The sequence below is a fragment of the Hyperolius riggenbachi genome, chromosome 4 (assembly GCF_040937935.1).
Source record: "Hyperolius riggenbachi isolate aHypRig1 chromosome 4, aHypRig1.pri, whole genome shotgun sequence".
NCBI classification, from domain to species: domain Eukaryota; kingdom Metazoa; phylum Chordata; class Amphibia; order Anura; family Hyperoliidae; genus Hyperolius; species Hyperolius riggenbachi.
The window spans coordinates 25,019,469-25,033,172 of NC_090649.1; the positions used below are offsets into that span (position 1 = coordinate 25,019,469).

The 13,704-nt window shown below is 46.6% G+C and overlaps 22 non-coding genes across 22 annotated transcripts; all 22 read left to right on the forward strand.

Annotated features, from left to right (window-relative positions):
- The first annotated feature begins 1,119 nt into the window (after window positions 1-1,119).
- On the forward strand, window positions 1,120-1,218 carry TRNAY-GUA (transfer RNA tyrosine (anticodon GUA)). Its single transcript has 2 exons — window positions 1,120-1,156; window positions 1,183-1,218. It is a non-coding gene; the product is annotated as a tRNA-Tyr (tRNA).
- Window positions 1,219-1,957: 739 nt separating this feature from the next.
- TRNAA-AGC (transfer RNA alanine (anticodon AGC)) lies at window positions 1,958-2,030 on the forward strand. Its single transcript has one exon. It is a non-coding gene; the product is annotated as a tRNA-Ala (tRNA).
- Window positions 2,031-2,136: 106 nt separating this feature from the next.
- Window positions 2,137-2,235, forward strand: TRNAY-GUA (transfer RNA tyrosine (anticodon GUA)). The gene is made up of 2 exons: window positions 2,137-2,173; window positions 2,200-2,235. It is a non-coding gene; the product is annotated as a tRNA-Tyr (tRNA).
- Window positions 2,236-2,974: 739 nt separating this feature from the next.
- Window positions 2,975-3,047, forward strand: TRNAA-AGC (transfer RNA alanine (anticodon AGC)). Its single transcript has one exon. It is a non-coding gene; the product is annotated as a tRNA-Ala (tRNA).
- Window positions 3,048-3,153: 106 nt separating this feature from the next.
- On the forward strand, window positions 3,154-3,252 carry TRNAY-GUA (transfer RNA tyrosine (anticodon GUA)). The gene is made up of 2 exons: window positions 3,154-3,190; window positions 3,217-3,252. It is a non-coding gene; the product is annotated as a tRNA-Tyr (tRNA).
- A 739-nt stretch (window positions 3,253-3,991) lies between these two features.
- TRNAA-AGC (transfer RNA alanine (anticodon AGC)) lies at window positions 3,992-4,064 on the forward strand. The gene has a single exon. It is a non-coding gene; the product is annotated as a tRNA-Ala (tRNA).
- A 106-nt stretch (window positions 4,065-4,170) lies between these two features.
- Window positions 4,171-4,269, forward strand: TRNAY-GUA (transfer RNA tyrosine (anticodon GUA)). The gene is made up of 2 exons: window positions 4,171-4,207; window positions 4,234-4,269. It is a non-coding gene; the product is annotated as a tRNA-Tyr (tRNA).
- Window positions 4,270-5,008: 739 nt separating this feature from the next.
- TRNAA-AGC (transfer RNA alanine (anticodon AGC)) lies at window positions 5,009-5,081 on the forward strand. Its single transcript has one exon. It is a non-coding gene; the product is annotated as a tRNA-Ala (tRNA).
- Window positions 5,082-6,203: 1,122 nt separating this feature from the next.
- TRNAY-GUA (transfer RNA tyrosine (anticodon GUA)) lies at window positions 6,204-6,302 on the forward strand. The gene is made up of 2 exons: window positions 6,204-6,240; window positions 6,267-6,302. It is a non-coding gene; the product is annotated as a tRNA-Tyr (tRNA).
- Window positions 6,303-7,040: 738 nt separating this feature from the next.
- TRNAA-AGC (transfer RNA alanine (anticodon AGC)) lies at window positions 7,041-7,113 on the forward strand. Its single transcript has one exon. It is a non-coding gene; the product is annotated as a tRNA-Ala (tRNA).
- Window positions 7,114-7,219: 106 nt separating this feature from the next.
- On the forward strand, window positions 7,220-7,318 carry TRNAY-GUA (transfer RNA tyrosine (anticodon GUA)). Its single transcript has 2 exons — window positions 7,220-7,256; window positions 7,283-7,318. It is a non-coding gene; the product is annotated as a tRNA-Tyr (tRNA).
- A 739-nt stretch (window positions 7,319-8,057) lies between these two features.
- TRNAA-AGC (transfer RNA alanine (anticodon AGC)) lies at window positions 8,058-8,130 on the forward strand. The gene has a single exon. It is a non-coding gene; the product is annotated as a tRNA-Ala (tRNA).
- A 106-nt stretch (window positions 8,131-8,236) lies between these two features.
- TRNAY-GUA (transfer RNA tyrosine (anticodon GUA)) lies at window positions 8,237-8,335 on the forward strand. The gene is made up of 2 exons: window positions 8,237-8,273; window positions 8,300-8,335. It is a non-coding gene; the product is annotated as a tRNA-Tyr (tRNA).
- Window positions 8,336-9,074: 739 nt separating this feature from the next.
- TRNAA-AGC (transfer RNA alanine (anticodon AGC)) lies at window positions 9,075-9,147 on the forward strand. The gene has a single exon. It is a non-coding gene; the product is annotated as a tRNA-Ala (tRNA).
- A 106-nt stretch (window positions 9,148-9,253) lies between these two features.
- TRNAY-GUA (transfer RNA tyrosine (anticodon GUA)) lies at window positions 9,254-9,352 on the forward strand. The gene is made up of 2 exons: window positions 9,254-9,290; window positions 9,317-9,352. It is a non-coding gene; the product is annotated as a tRNA-Tyr (tRNA).
- A 739-nt stretch (window positions 9,353-10,091) lies between these two features.
- TRNAA-AGC (transfer RNA alanine (anticodon AGC)) lies at window positions 10,092-10,164 on the forward strand. Its single transcript has one exon. It is a non-coding gene; the product is annotated as a tRNA-Ala (tRNA).
- A 106-nt stretch (window positions 10,165-10,270) lies between these two features.
- On the forward strand, window positions 10,271-10,369 carry TRNAY-GUA (transfer RNA tyrosine (anticodon GUA)). The gene is made up of 2 exons: window positions 10,271-10,307; window positions 10,334-10,369. It is a non-coding gene; the product is annotated as a tRNA-Tyr (tRNA).
- A 739-nt stretch (window positions 10,370-11,108) lies between these two features.
- TRNAA-AGC (transfer RNA alanine (anticodon AGC)) lies at window positions 11,109-11,181 on the forward strand. The gene has a single exon. It is a non-coding gene; the product is annotated as a tRNA-Ala (tRNA).
- A 106-nt stretch (window positions 11,182-11,287) lies between these two features.
- Window positions 11,288-11,386, forward strand: TRNAY-GUA (transfer RNA tyrosine (anticodon GUA)). Its single transcript has 2 exons — window positions 11,288-11,324; window positions 11,351-11,386. It is a non-coding gene; the product is annotated as a tRNA-Tyr (tRNA).
- Window positions 11,387-12,124: 738 nt separating this feature from the next.
- On the forward strand, window positions 12,125-12,197 carry TRNAA-AGC (transfer RNA alanine (anticodon AGC)). Its single transcript has one exon. It is a non-coding gene; the product is annotated as a tRNA-Ala (tRNA).
- Window positions 12,198-12,303: 106 nt separating this feature from the next.
- Window positions 12,304-12,402, forward strand: TRNAY-GUA (transfer RNA tyrosine (anticodon GUA)). The gene is made up of 2 exons: window positions 12,304-12,340; window positions 12,367-12,402. It is a non-coding gene; the product is annotated as a tRNA-Tyr (tRNA).
- Window positions 12,403-13,141: 739 nt separating this feature from the next.
- TRNAA-AGC (transfer RNA alanine (anticodon AGC)) lies at window positions 13,142-13,214 on the forward strand. The gene has a single exon. It is a non-coding gene; the product is annotated as a tRNA-Ala (tRNA).
- Window positions 13,215-13,704: the final 490 nt, after the last annotated feature.

Genomic DNA, 13,704 nt, shown 5'->3' on the forward strand with positions numbered 1-13,704 from the left:
CATGCTTTTCCATCTTGAACCCCAGAGACAAACACTCATTTTCTGCACCTTCCGCTCGCTAGGAATGAGGATCAAAGGCTGGCAAAACCTTAGCTGGGGTATCCTTCGATAGCTCAGCTGGTAGAGCGGAGGACTGTAGATTGACAAAATGTTGAGAAAACTGTAATCCTTAGGTCGCTGGTTCGATTCCGGCTCAAAGGAACTTTTACGTCACGTTGATAACACACCGTCTTTCTTGTTGACCCTTTCCCGTTTGCATCCCATGATACAACAGCGTCTTCCTTACTCCACCGCTTTAGTGGAAAACGGCCCACATCTCTGGCAAACCATTTTTGGGCTTCTACCTGCCAGGGTAATTACCTATTACTGTTACCCTGACTCAATTAAAAAAGGGGAGTCGGGCAGCTTGCTAGAAAGAGTTACAGAGTTCAGCTGGGTAGGGTTGAGGATCAAAGGCCAAAAAAGACTCTTGTGGGGTATCCTTTCATAGCTCAGTGGCCATCAAGTTCCCCCTTTTTAGCCTCACTGCACCTCAGTCCAGAGCACAAAAAAAAAGCAACAAGGGCAAGAGTGCTATCTCCCACTTTCCATTTCATCTACTAGGGCATTGGAGAAGAACTAAAGTCAGTAGCGACCCTTATTGGCAGCAGCCCACTACTTTGTTTGAAGACAAAGTGCTTTGTATTTGACTTAATACCTCTAGCGACCCGTTTTGTCTGCTTCCACTTTTGGGAGTCTGATTACTTTTTACCGGTTGTATCACACCTTTCTAAAATTCCTACTTTTTGTTGACCCCTTGCTCAACACTCTGTGAAGACAAAAGAAATGTTGTAAAATACACAGTCCTCCATTCCAATGAAACTGTGTGGCGTTCCATCGTTAACTCTGACATCGCAGTTCCGCTCATCCGCCCGCGTCTCTTGCGCAGATGTGTATAGATGGGAGATTAGCTCAAATGGTAGAGCGCTCGCTTAGCATGCGAGAGGTAGTGGGATCGATGCCCGCATCCTCCACACACATGCTTTTCCATCTTGAACCCCAGAGACAAACACTCATTTTCTGCACCTTCCGCTCGCTAGGAATGAGGATCAAAGGCTGGCAAAACCTTAGCTGGGGTATCCTTCGATAGCTCAGCTGGTAGAGCGGAGGACTGTAGATTGACAAAATGTTGAGAAAACTGTAATCCTTAGGTCGCTGGTTCGATTCCGGCTCGAAGGAACTTTTACGTCACGTTGATAACACACCGTCTTTCTTGTTGACCCTTTCCCGTTTGCATCCCATGATACAACAGCGTCTTCCTTACTCCACCGCTTTAGTGGAAAACGGCCCACATCTCTGGCAAACCATTTTTGGGCTTCTACCTGCCAGGGTAATTACCTATTACTGTTACCCTGACTCAATTAAAAAAGGGGAGTCGGGCAGCTTGCTAGAAAGAGTTACAGAGTTCAGCTGGGTAGGGTTGAGGATCAAAGGCCAAAAAAGACTCTTGTGGGGTATCCTTTCATAGCTCAGTGGCCATCAAGTTCCCCCTTTTTAGCCTCACTGCACCTCAGTCCAGAGCACAAAAAAAAAGCAACAAGGGCAAGAGTGCTATCTCCCACTTTCCATTTCATCTACTAGGGCATTGGAGAAGAACTAAAGTCAGTAGCGACCCTTATTGGCAGCAGCCCACTACTTTGTTTGAAGACAAAGTGCTTTGTATTTGACTTAATACCTCTAGCGACCCGTTTTGTCTGCTTCCACTTTTGGGAGTCTGATTACTTTTTACCGGTTGTATCACACCTTTCTAAAATTCCTACTTTTTGTTGACCCCTTGCTCAACACTCTGTGAAGACAAAAGAAATGTTGTAAAATACACAGTCCTCCATTCCAATGAAACTGTGTGGCGTTCCATCGTTAACTCTGACATCGCAGTTCCGCTCATCCGCCCGCGTCTCTTGCGCAGATGTGTATAGATGGGGGATTAGCTCAAATGGTAGAGCGCTCGCTTAGCATGCGAGAGGTAGCGGGATCGATGCCCGCATCCTCCACACACATGCTTTTCCATCTTGAACCCCAGAGACAAACACTCATTTTCTGCACCTTCCGCTCGCTAGGAATGAGGATCAAAGGCTGGCAAAACCTTAGCTGGGGTATCCTTCGATAGCTCAGCTGGTAGAGCGGAGGACTGTAGATTGACAAAATGTTGAGAAAACTGTAATCCTTAGGTCGCTGGTTCGATTCCGGCTCGAAGGAACTTTTACGTCACGTTGATAACTCACCGTCTTTCTTGTTGACCCTTTCCCGTTTGCATCCCATGATACAACAGCGTCTTCCTTACTCCACCGCTTTAGTGGAAAACGGCCCACATCTCTGGCAAACCATTTTTGGGCTTCTACCTGCCAGGGTAATTACCTATTACTGTTACCCTGACTCAATTAAAAAAGGGGAGTCGGGCAGCTTGCTAGAAAGAGTTACAGAGTTCAGCTGGGTAGGGTTGAGGATCAAAGGCCAAAAAAGACTCTTGTGGGGAATCCTTTCATAGCTCAGTGGCCATCAAGTTCCCCCTTTTTAGCCTCACTGCACCTCAGTCCAGAGCACAAAAAAAAAGCAACAAGGGCAAGAGTGCTATCTCCCACTTTCCATTCCATCTACTAGGTCATTGGAGAAGAACTAAAGTCAGTAGCGACCCTTATTGGCAGCAGCCCACTACTTTGTTTGAAGACAAAGTGCTTTGTATTTTACTTAATACCTCTAGCGACCCGTTTTGTCTGCTTCCACTTTTGGGAGTCTGATTACTTTTTACCGGTTGTATCACACCTTTCTAAAATTCCTACTTTTTGTTGACCCCTTGCTCAACACTCTGTGAAGACAAAAGAAATGTTGTAAAATACACAGTCCTCCATTCCAATGAAACTGTGTGGCGTTCCATCGTTAACTCTGACATCGCAGTTCCGCTCATCCGCCCGCGTCTCTTGCGCAGATGTGTATAGATGGGGGATTAGCTCAAATGGTAGAGCGCTCGCTTAGCATGCGAGAGGTAGCGGGATCGATGCCCGCATCCTCCACACACATGCTTTTCCATCTTGAACCCCAGAGACAAACACTCATTTTCTGCACCTTCCGCTCGCTAGGAATGAGGATCAAAGGCTGGCAAAACCTTAGCTGGGGTATCCTTCGATAGCTCAGCTGGTAGAGCGGAGGACTGTAGATTGACAAAATGTTGAGAAAACTGTAATCCTTAGGTCGCTGGTTCGATTCCGGCTCGAAGGAACTTTTACGTCACGTTGATAACACACCGTCTTTCTTGTTGACCCTTTCCCGTTTGCATCCCATGATACAACAGCGTCTTCCTTACTCCACCGCTTTAGTGGAAAACGGCCCACATCTCTGGCAAACCATTTTTGGGCTTCTACCTGCCAGGGTAATTACCTATTACTGTTACCCTGACTCAATTAAAAAAGGGGAGTCGGGCAGCTTGCTAGAAAGAGTTACAGAGTTCAGCTGGGTAGGGTTGAGGATCAAAGGCCAAAAAAGACTCTTGTGGGGTATCCTTTCATAGCTCAGTGGCCATCAAGTTCCCCCTTTTTAGCCTCACTGCACCTCAGTCCAGAGCACAAAAAAAAAGCAACAAGGGCAAGAGTGCTTTCTCCCACTTTCCATTCCATCTACTAGGTCATTGGAGAAGAACTAAAGTCAGTAGCGACCCTTATTGGCAGCAGCCCACTACTTTGTTTGAAGACAAAGTGCTTTGTATTTGACTTAATACCTCTAGCGACCCGTTTTGTCTGCTTCCACTTTTGGGAGTCTGATTACTTTTTACCGGTTGTATCACACCTTTCTAAAATTCCTACTTTTTGTTGACCCCTTGCTCAACACTCTGTGAAGACAAAAGAAATGTTGTAAAATACACAGTCCTCCATTCCAATGAAACTGTGTGGCGTTCCATCGTTAACTCTGACATCGCAGTTCCGCTCATCCGCCCGTGTCTCTTGCGCAGAAGTGTATAGATGGGGGATTAGCTCAAATGGTAGAGCGCTCGCTTAGCATGCGAGAGGTAGCGGGATCGATGCCCGCATCCTCCACACACATGCTTTTCCATCTTGAACCCCAGAGACAAACACTCATTTTCTGCACCTTCCGCTCGCTAGGAATGAGGATCAAAGGCTGGCAAAACCTTAGCTGGGGTATCCTTCGATAGCTCAGCTGGTAGAGCGGAGGACTGTAGATTGACAAAATGTTGAGAAAACTGTAATCCTTAGGTCGCTGGTTCGATTCCGGCTCGAAGGAACTTTTACGTCACGTTGATAACACACCGTCTTTCTTGTTGACCCTTTCCCGTTTGCATCCCATGATACAACAGCGTCTTCCTTACTCCACCGCTTTAGTGGAAAACGGCCCACATCTCTGGCAAACCATTTTTGGGCTTCTACCTGCCAGGGTAATTACCTATTACTGTTACCCTGACTCAATTAAAAAAGGGGAGTCGGGCAGCTTGCTAGAAAGAGTTACAGAGTTCAGCTGGGTAGGGTTGAGGATCAAAGGCCAAAAAAGACTCTTGTGGGGTATCCTTTCATAGCTCAGTGGCCATCAAGTTCCCCCTTTTTAGCCTCACTGCACCTCAGTCCAGAGCACAAAAAAAAAGCAACAAGGGCAAGAGTGCTTTCTCCCACTTTCCATTCCATCTACTAGGTCATTGGAGAAGAACTAAAGTCAGTAGCGACCCTTATTGGCAGCAGCCCACTACTTTGTTTGAAGACAAAGTGCTTTGTATTTGACTTAATACCTCTAGCGACCCGTTTTGTCTGCTTCCACTTTTGAGAGTCTGATTACTTTTTACCGGTTGTATCACACCTTTCTAAAATTCCTACTTTTTGTTGACCCCTTGCTCAACACTCTGTGAAGACAAAAGAAATGTTGTAAAATACACAGTCCTCCATTCCAATGAAACTGTGTGGCGTTCCATCGTTAACTCTGACATCGCAGTTCCGCTCATCCGCCCGCGTCTCTTGCGCAGATGTGTATAGATGGGGGATTAGCTCAAATGGTAGAGCGCTCGCTTAGCATGCGAGAGGTAGCGGGATCGATGCCCGCATCCTCCACACACATGCTTTTCCATCTTGAACCCCAGAGACAAACACTCATTTTCTGCACCTTCCGCTCGCTAGGAATGAGGATCAAAGGCTGGCAAAACCTTAGCTGGGGTATCCTTCGATAGCTCAGCTGGTAGAGCGGAGGACTGTAGATTGACAAAATGTTGAGAAAACTGTAATCCTTAGGTCGCTGGTTCGATTCCGGCTCAAAGGAACTTTTACGTCACGTTGATAACACACCGTCTTTCTTGTTGACCCTTTCCCGTTTGCATCCCATGATACAACAGCGTCTTCCTTACTCCACCGCTTTAGTGGAAAACGGCCCACATCTCTGGCAAACCATTTTTGGGCTTCTACCTGCCAGGGTAATTACCTATTACTGTTACCCTGACTCAATTAAAAAAGGGGAGTCGGGCAGCTTGCTAGAAAGAGTTACAGAGTTCAGCTGGGTAGGGTTGAGGATCAAAGGCCAAAAAAGACTCTTGTGGGGTATCCTTTCATAGCTCAGTGGCCATCAAGTTCCCCCTTTTTAGCCTCACTGCACCTCAGTCCAGAGCACAAAAAAAAAGCAACAAGGGCAAGAGTGCTTTCTCCCACTTTCCATTCCATCTACTAGGTCATTGGAGAAGAACTAAAGTCAGTAGCGACCCTTATTGGCAGCAGCCCACTACTTTGTTTGAAGACAAAGTGCTTTGTATTTGACTTAATACCTCTAGCGACCCGTTTTGTCTGCTTCCACTTTTGGGAGTCTGATTACTTTTTACCGGTTGTATCACACCTTTCTAAAATTCCTACTTTTTGTTGACCCCTTGCTCAACACTCTGTGAAGACAAAAGAAATGTTGTAAAATACACAGTCCTCCTTTCCAATGAAACTGTGTGGCGTTCCATCGTTAACTCTGACATCGCAGTTCCGCTCATCCGCCCGCATCTCTTGCGCAGATGTGTATAGATGGGGGATTAGCTCAAATGGTAGAGCGCTCGCTTAGCATGCGAGAGGTAACGGGATCGATGCCCGCATCCTCCACACACATGCTTTTCCATCTTGAACCCCAGAGACAAACACTCATTTTCTGCACCTTCCGCTCGCTCGAATGAGGATCAAAGGCTGGCAAAACCTTAGCTGGGGTATCCTTCGATAGCTCAGCTGGTAGAGCGGAGGACTGTAGATTGACAAAATGTTGAGAAAACTGTAATCCTTAGGTCGCTGGTTCGATTCCGGCTCGAAGGAACTTTTACGTCACGTTGATAACACACCGTCTTTCTTGTTGACCCTTTCCCGTTTGCATCCCATGATACAACAGCGTCTTCCTTACTCCACCGCTTTAGTGGAAAACAGCCCACATCTCTGGCAAACCATTTTTGGGCTTCTACCTGCCAGGGTAATTACCTATTACTGTTACCCTGACTCAATTAAAAAAGGGGAGTCGGGCAGCTTGCTAGAAAGAGTTACAGAGTTCAGCTGGGTAGGGTTGAGGATCAAAGGCCAAAAAAGACTCTTGTGGGGTATCCTTTCATAGCTCAGTGGCCATCAAGTTCCCCCTTTTTAGCCTCACTGCACCACAGTCCAGAGCACAAAAAAAAGCAACAAGGGCAAGAGTGCTATCTCCCACTTTCCATTTCATCTACTAGGGCATTGGAGAAGAACTAAAGTCAGTAGCGACCCTTATTGGCAGCAGCCCACTACTTTGTTTGAAGACAAAGTGCTTTGTATTTGACTTAATACCTCTAGCGACCCATTTTGTCTGCTTCCACTTTTGGGAGTCTGATTACTTTTTACCGGTTGTATCACACCTTTCTAAAATTCCTACTTTTTGTTGACCCCTTGCTCAACACTCTGTGAAGACAAAAGAAATGTTGTAAAATACACAGTCCTCCATTCCAATGAAACTGTGTGGCGTTCCATCGTTAACTCTGACATCGCAGTTCCGCTCATCCGCCCGCGTCTCTTGCGCAGTTGTGTATAGATGGGGGATTAGCTCAAATGGTAGAGTGCTCGCTTAGCATGCGAGAGGTAGCGGGATCGATGCCCGCATCCTCCACACACATGCTTTTCCATCTTGAACCCCAGAGACAAACACTCATTTTCTGCACCTTCCGCTCGCTAGGAATGAGGATCAAAGGCTGGCAAAACCTTAGCTGGGGTATCCTTCGATAGCTCAGCTGGTAGAGCGGAGGACTGTAGATTGACAAAATGTTGAGAAAACTGTAATCCTTAGGTCGCTGGTTCGATTCCGGCTCGAAGGAACTTTTACGTCACGTTGATAACACACCGTCTTTCTTGTTGACCCTTTCCCGTTTGCATCCCATGATACAACAGCGTCTTCCTTACTCCACCGCTTTAGTGGAAAATGGCCCACATCTCTGGCAAACCATTTTTGGGCTTCTACCTGCCAGGGTAATTACCTATTACTGTTACCCTGACTCAATTAAAAAAGGGGAGTCGGGCAGCTTGCTAGAAAGAGTTACAGAGTTCAGCTGGGTAGGGTTGAGGATCAAAGGCCAAAAAAGACTCTTGTGGGGTATCCTTTCATAGCTCAGTGGCCATCAAGTTCCCCCTTTTTAGCCTCACTGCACCTCAGTCCAGAGCACAAAAAAAAAGCAACAAGGGCAAGAGTGCTATCTCCCACTTTCCATTTCATCTACTAGGGCATTGGAGAAGAACTAAAGTCAGTAGCGACCCTTATTGGCAGCAGCCCACTACTTTGTTTGAAGACAAAGTGCTTTGTATTTGACTTAATACCTCTAGCGACCCGTTTTGTCTGCTTCCACTTTTGGGAGTCTGATTACTTTTTACCGGTTGTATCACACCTTTCTAAAATTCCTACTTTTTGTTGACCCCTTGCTCAACACTCTGTGAAGACAAAAGAAATGTTGTAAAATACACAGTCCTCCATTCCAATGAAACTGTGTGGCGTTCCATCGTTAACTCTGACATCGCAGTTCCGCTCATCCGCCCGCGTCTCTTGCACAGATGTGTATAGATGGGGGATTAGCTCAAATGGTAGAGCGCTCGCTTAGCATGCGAGAGGTAGCGGGATCGATGCCCGCATCCTCCACACACATGCTTTTCCATCTTGAACCCCAGAGACAAACACTCATTTTCTGCACCTTCCGCTCGCTAGGAATGAGGATCAAAGGCTGGCAAAACCTTAGCTGGGGTATCCTTCGATAGCTCAGCTGGTAGAGCGGAGGACTGTAGATTGACAAAATGTTGAGAAAACTGTAATCCTTAGGTCGCTGGTTCGATTCCGGCTCGAAGGAACTTTTACGTCACGTTGATAACACACCGTCTTTCTTGTTGACCCTTTCCCGTTTGCATCCCATGATACAACAGCGTCTTCCTTACTCCACCGCTTTAGTGGAAAACGGCCCACATCTCTGGCAAACCATTTTTGGGCTTCTACCTGCCAGGGTATTTACCTATTACTGTTACCCTGACTCAATTAAAAAAGGGGAGTCGGGCAGCTTGCTAGAAAGAGTTACAGAGTTCAGCTGGGTAGGGTTGAGGATCAAAGGCCAAAAAAGACTCTTGTGGGGTATCCTTTCATAGCTCAGTGGCCATCAAGTTCCCCCTTTTTAGCCTCACTGCACCTCAGTCCAGAGCACACAAAAAAAGCAACAAGGGCAAGAGTGCTTTCTCCCACTTTCCATTCCATCTACTAGGTCATTGGAGAAGAACTAAAGTCAGTAGCGACCCTTATTGGCAGCAGCCCACTACTTTGTTTGAAGACAAAGTGCTTTGTATTTGACTTAATACCTCTAGCGACCCGTTTTGTCTGCTTCCACTTTTGGGAGTCTGATTACTTTTTACCGGTTGTATCACACCTTTCTAAAATTCCTACTTTTTGTTGACCCCTTGCTCAACACTCTGTGAAGACAAAAGAAATGTTGTAAAATACACAGTCCTCCATTCCAATGAAACTGTGTGGCGTTCCATCGTTAACTCTGACATCGCAGTTCCGCTCATCCGCCCGCGTCTCTTGCGCAGATGTGTATAGATGGGGGATTAGCTCAAATGGTAGAGCGCTCGCTTAGCATGCGAGAGGTAGCGGGATCGATGCCCGCATCCTCCACACACATGCTTTTCCATCTTGAACCCCAGAGACAAACACTCATTTTCTGCACCTTCCGCTCGCTAGGAATGAGGATCAAAGGCTGGCAAAACCTTAGCTGTGGTATCCTTCGATAGCTCAGCTGGTAGAGCGGAGGACTGTAGATTGACAAAATGTTGAGAAAACTGTAATCCTTAGGTCGCTGGTTCGATTCCGGCTCGAAGGAACTTTTACGTCACGTTGATAACACACCGTCTTTCTTGTTGACCCTTTCCCGTTTGCATCCCATGATACAACAGCGTCTTCCTTACTCCACCGCTTTAGTGGAAAACGGCCCACATCTCTGGCAAACCATTTTTGGGCTTCTACCTGCCAGGGTAATTACCTATTACTGTTACCCTGACTCAATTAAAAAAGGGGAGTCGGGCAGCTTGCTAGAAAGAGTTACAGAGTTCAGCTGGGTAGGGTTGAGGATCAAAGGCCAAAAAAGACTCTTGTGGGGTATCCTTTCATAGCTCAGTGGCCATCAAGTTCCCCCTTTTTAGCCTCACTGCACCTCAGTCCAGAGCACAAAAAAAAAGCAACAAGGGCAAGAGTGCTATCTCCCACTTTCCATTTCATCTACTAGGGCATTGGAGAAGAACTAAAGTCAGTAGCGACCCTTATTGGCAGCAGCCCACTACTTTGTTTGAAGACAAAGTGCTTTGTATTTGACTTAATACCTCTAGCGACCCGTTTTGTCTGCTTCCACTTTTGGGAGTCTGATTACTTTTTACCGGTTGTATCACACCTTTCTAAAATTCCTACTTTTTGTTGACCCCTTGCTCAACACTCTGTGAAGACAAAAGAAATGTTGTAAAATACACAGTCCTCCATTCCAATGAAACTGTGTGGCGTTCCATCGTTAACTCTGACATCGCAGTTCCGCTCATCCGCCCGCGTCTCTTGCGCAGATGTGTATAGATGGGGGATTAGCTCAAATGGTAGAGCGCTCGCTTAGCATGCGAGAGGTAGCGGGATCGATGCCCGCATCCTCCACACACATGCTTTTCCATCTTGAACCCCAGAGACAAACACTCATTTTCTGCACCTTCCGCTCGCTAGGAATGAGGATCAAAGGCTGGCAAAACCTTAGCTGGGGTATCCTTCGATAGCTCAGCTGGTAGAGCGGAGGACTGTAGATTGACAAAATGTTGAGAAAACTGTAATCCTTAGGTCGCTGGTTCGATTCCGGCTCGAAGGAACTTTTACGTCACGTTGATAACACACCGTCTTTCTTGTTGACCCTTTCCCGTTTGCATCCCATGATACAACAGCGTCTTCCTTACTCCACCGCTTTAGTGGAAAACGGCCCACATCTCTGGCAAACCATTTTTGGGCTTCTACCTGCCAGGGTAATTACCTATTACTGTTACCCTGACTCAATTAAAAAAGGGGAGTCGGGCAGCTTGCTAGAAAGAGTTACAGAGTTCAGCTGGGTAGGGTTGAGGATCAAAGGCCAAAAAAGACTCTTGTGGGGTATCCTTTCATAGCTCAGTGGCCATCAAGTTCCCCCTTTTTAGCCTCACTGCACCTCAGTCCAGAGCACAAAAAAAAAGCAACAAGGGCAAGAGTGCTTTCTCCCACTTTCCATTCCATCTACTAGGTCATTGGAGAAGAACTAAAGTCAGTAGCGACCCTTATTGGCAGCAGCCCACTACTTTGTTTGAAGACAAAGTGCTTTGTATTTGACTTAATACCTCTAGCGACCCGTTTTGTCTGCTTCCACTTTTGGGAGTCTGATTACTTTTTACCGGTTGTATCACACCTTTCTAAAATTCCTACTTTTTGTTGACCCCTTGCTCAACACTCTGTGAAGACAAAAGAAATGTTGTAAAATACACAGTCCTCCATTCCAATGAAACTGTGTGGCGTTCCATCGTTAACTCTGACATCGCAGTTCCGCTCATCCGCCCGCGTCTCTTGCGCAGATGTGTATAGATGGGGGATTAGCTCAAATGGTAGAGCGCTCGCTTAGCATGCGAGAGGTAGCGGGATCGATGCCCGCATCCTCCACACACATGCTTTTCCATCTTGAACCCCAGAGACAAACACTCATTTTCTGCACCTTCCGCTCGCTAGGAATGAGGATCAAAGGCTGGCAAAACCTTAGCTGCGGTATCCTTCGATAGCTCAGCTGGTAGAGCGGAGGACTGTAGATTGACAAAATGTTGAGAAAACTGTAATCCTTAGGTCGCTGGTTCGATTCCGGCTCGAAGGAACTTTTACGTCACGTTGATAACACACCGTCTTTCTTGTTGACCCTTTCCCGTTTGCATCCCATGATACAACAGCGTCTTCCTTACTCCACCGCTTTAGTGGAAAACAGCCCACATCTCTGGCAAACCATTTTTGGGCTTCTACCTGCCAGGGTAATTACCTATTACTGTTACCCTGACTCAATTAAAAAAGGGGAGTCGGGCAGCTTGCTAGAAAGAGTTACAGAGTTCAGCTGGGTAGGGTTGAGGATCAAAGGCCAAAAAAGACTCTTGTGGGGTATCCTTTCATAGCTCAGTGGCCATCAAGTTCCCCCTTTTTAGCCTCACTGCACCACAGTCCAGAGCACAAAAAAAAGCAACAAGGGCAAGAGTGCTATCTCCCACTTTCCATTTCATCTACTAGGGCATTGGAGAAGAACTAAAGTCAGTAGCGACCCTTATTGGCAGCAGCCCACTACTTTGTTTGAAGACAAAGTGCTTTGTATTTGACTTAATACCTCTAGCGACCCGTTTTGTCTGCTTCCACTTTTGGGAGTCTGATTACTTTTTACCGGTTGTATCACACCTTTCTAAAATTCCTACTTTTTGTTGACCCCTTGCTCAACACTCTGTGAAGACAAAAGAAATGTTGTAAAATACACAGTCCTCCATTCCAATGAAACTGTGTGGCGTTCCATCGTTAACTCTGACATCGCAGTTCCGCTCATCCGCCCGCGTCTCTTGCGCAGTTGTGTATAGATGGGGGATTAGCTCAAATGGTAGAGTGCTCGCTTAGCATGCGAGAGGTAGCGGGATCGATGCCCGCATCCTCCACACACATGCTTTTCCATCTTGAACCCCAGAGACAAACACTCATTTTCTGCACCTTCCGCTCGCTAGGAATGAGGATCAAAGGCTGGCAAAACCTTAGCTGGGGTATCCTTCGATAGCTCAGCTGGTAGAGCGGAGGACTGTAGATTGACAAAATGTTGAGAAAACTGTAATCCTTAGGTCGCTGGTTCGATTCCGGCTCGAAGGAACTTTTACGTCACGTTGATAACACACCGTCTTTCTTGCTGACCCTTTCCCGTTTGCATCCCATGATACAACAGCGTCTTCCTTACTCCACCGCTTTAGTGGAAAACGGCCCACATCTCTGGCAAACCATTTTTGGGCTTCTACCTGCCAGGGTAATTACCTATTACTGTTACCCTGACTCAATTAAAAAAGGGGAGTCGGGCAGCTTGCTAGAAAGAGTTACAGAGTTCAGCTGGGTAGGGTTGAGGATCAAAGGCCAAAAAAGACTCTTGTGGGGTATCCTTTCATAGCTCAGTGGCCATCAAGTTCCCCCTTTTTAGCCTCACTGCACCTCAGTCCAGAGCACAAAAAAAAAGCAACAAGGGCAAGAGTGCTTTCTCCCACTTTCCATTCCATCTACTAGGTCATTGGAGAAGAACTAAAGTCAGTAGCGACCCTTATTGGCAGCAGCCCACTACTTTGTTTGAAGACAAAGTGCTTTGTATTTGACTTAATACCTCTAGCGACCCGTTTTGTCTGCTTCCACTTTTGGGAGTCTGATTACTTTTTACCGGTTGTATCACACCTTTCTAAAATTCCTACTTTTTGTTGACCCCTTGCTCAACACTCTGTGAAGACAAAAGAAATGTTGTAAAATACACAGTCCTCCATTCCAATGAAACTGTGTGGCGTTCCATCGTTAACTCTGACATCGCAGTTCCGCTCATCCGCCCGCGTCTCTTGCGCAGATGTGTATAGATGGGGGATTAGCTCAAATGGTAGAGCGCTCGCTTAGCATGCGAGAGGTAGCGGGATCGATGCCCGCATCCTCCACACACATGCTTTTCCATCTTGAACCCCAGAGACAAACACTCATTTTCTGCACCTTCCGCTCGCTAGGAATGAGGATCAAAGGCTGGCAAAACCTTAGCTGGGGTATCCTTCGATAGCTCAGCTGGTAGTGCGGAGGACTGTAGATTGACAAAATGTTGAGAAAACTGTAATCCTTAGGTCGCTGGTTCGATTCCGGCTCGAAGGAACTTTTACGTCACGTTGATAACACACCGTCTTTCTTGTTGACCCTTTCCCGTTTGCATCCCATGATACAACAGCGTCTTCCTTACTCCACCGCTTTAGTGGAAAACGGCCCACATCTCTGGCAAACCATTTTTGGGCTTCTACCTGCCAGGGTAATTACCTATTACTGTTACCCTGACTCAATTAAAAAAGGGGAGTCGGGCAGCTTGCTAGAAAGAGTTACAGAGTTCAGCTGGGTAGGGTTGAGGATCAAAGGCCAAAAAAGACTCTTGTGGGGTATCCTTTC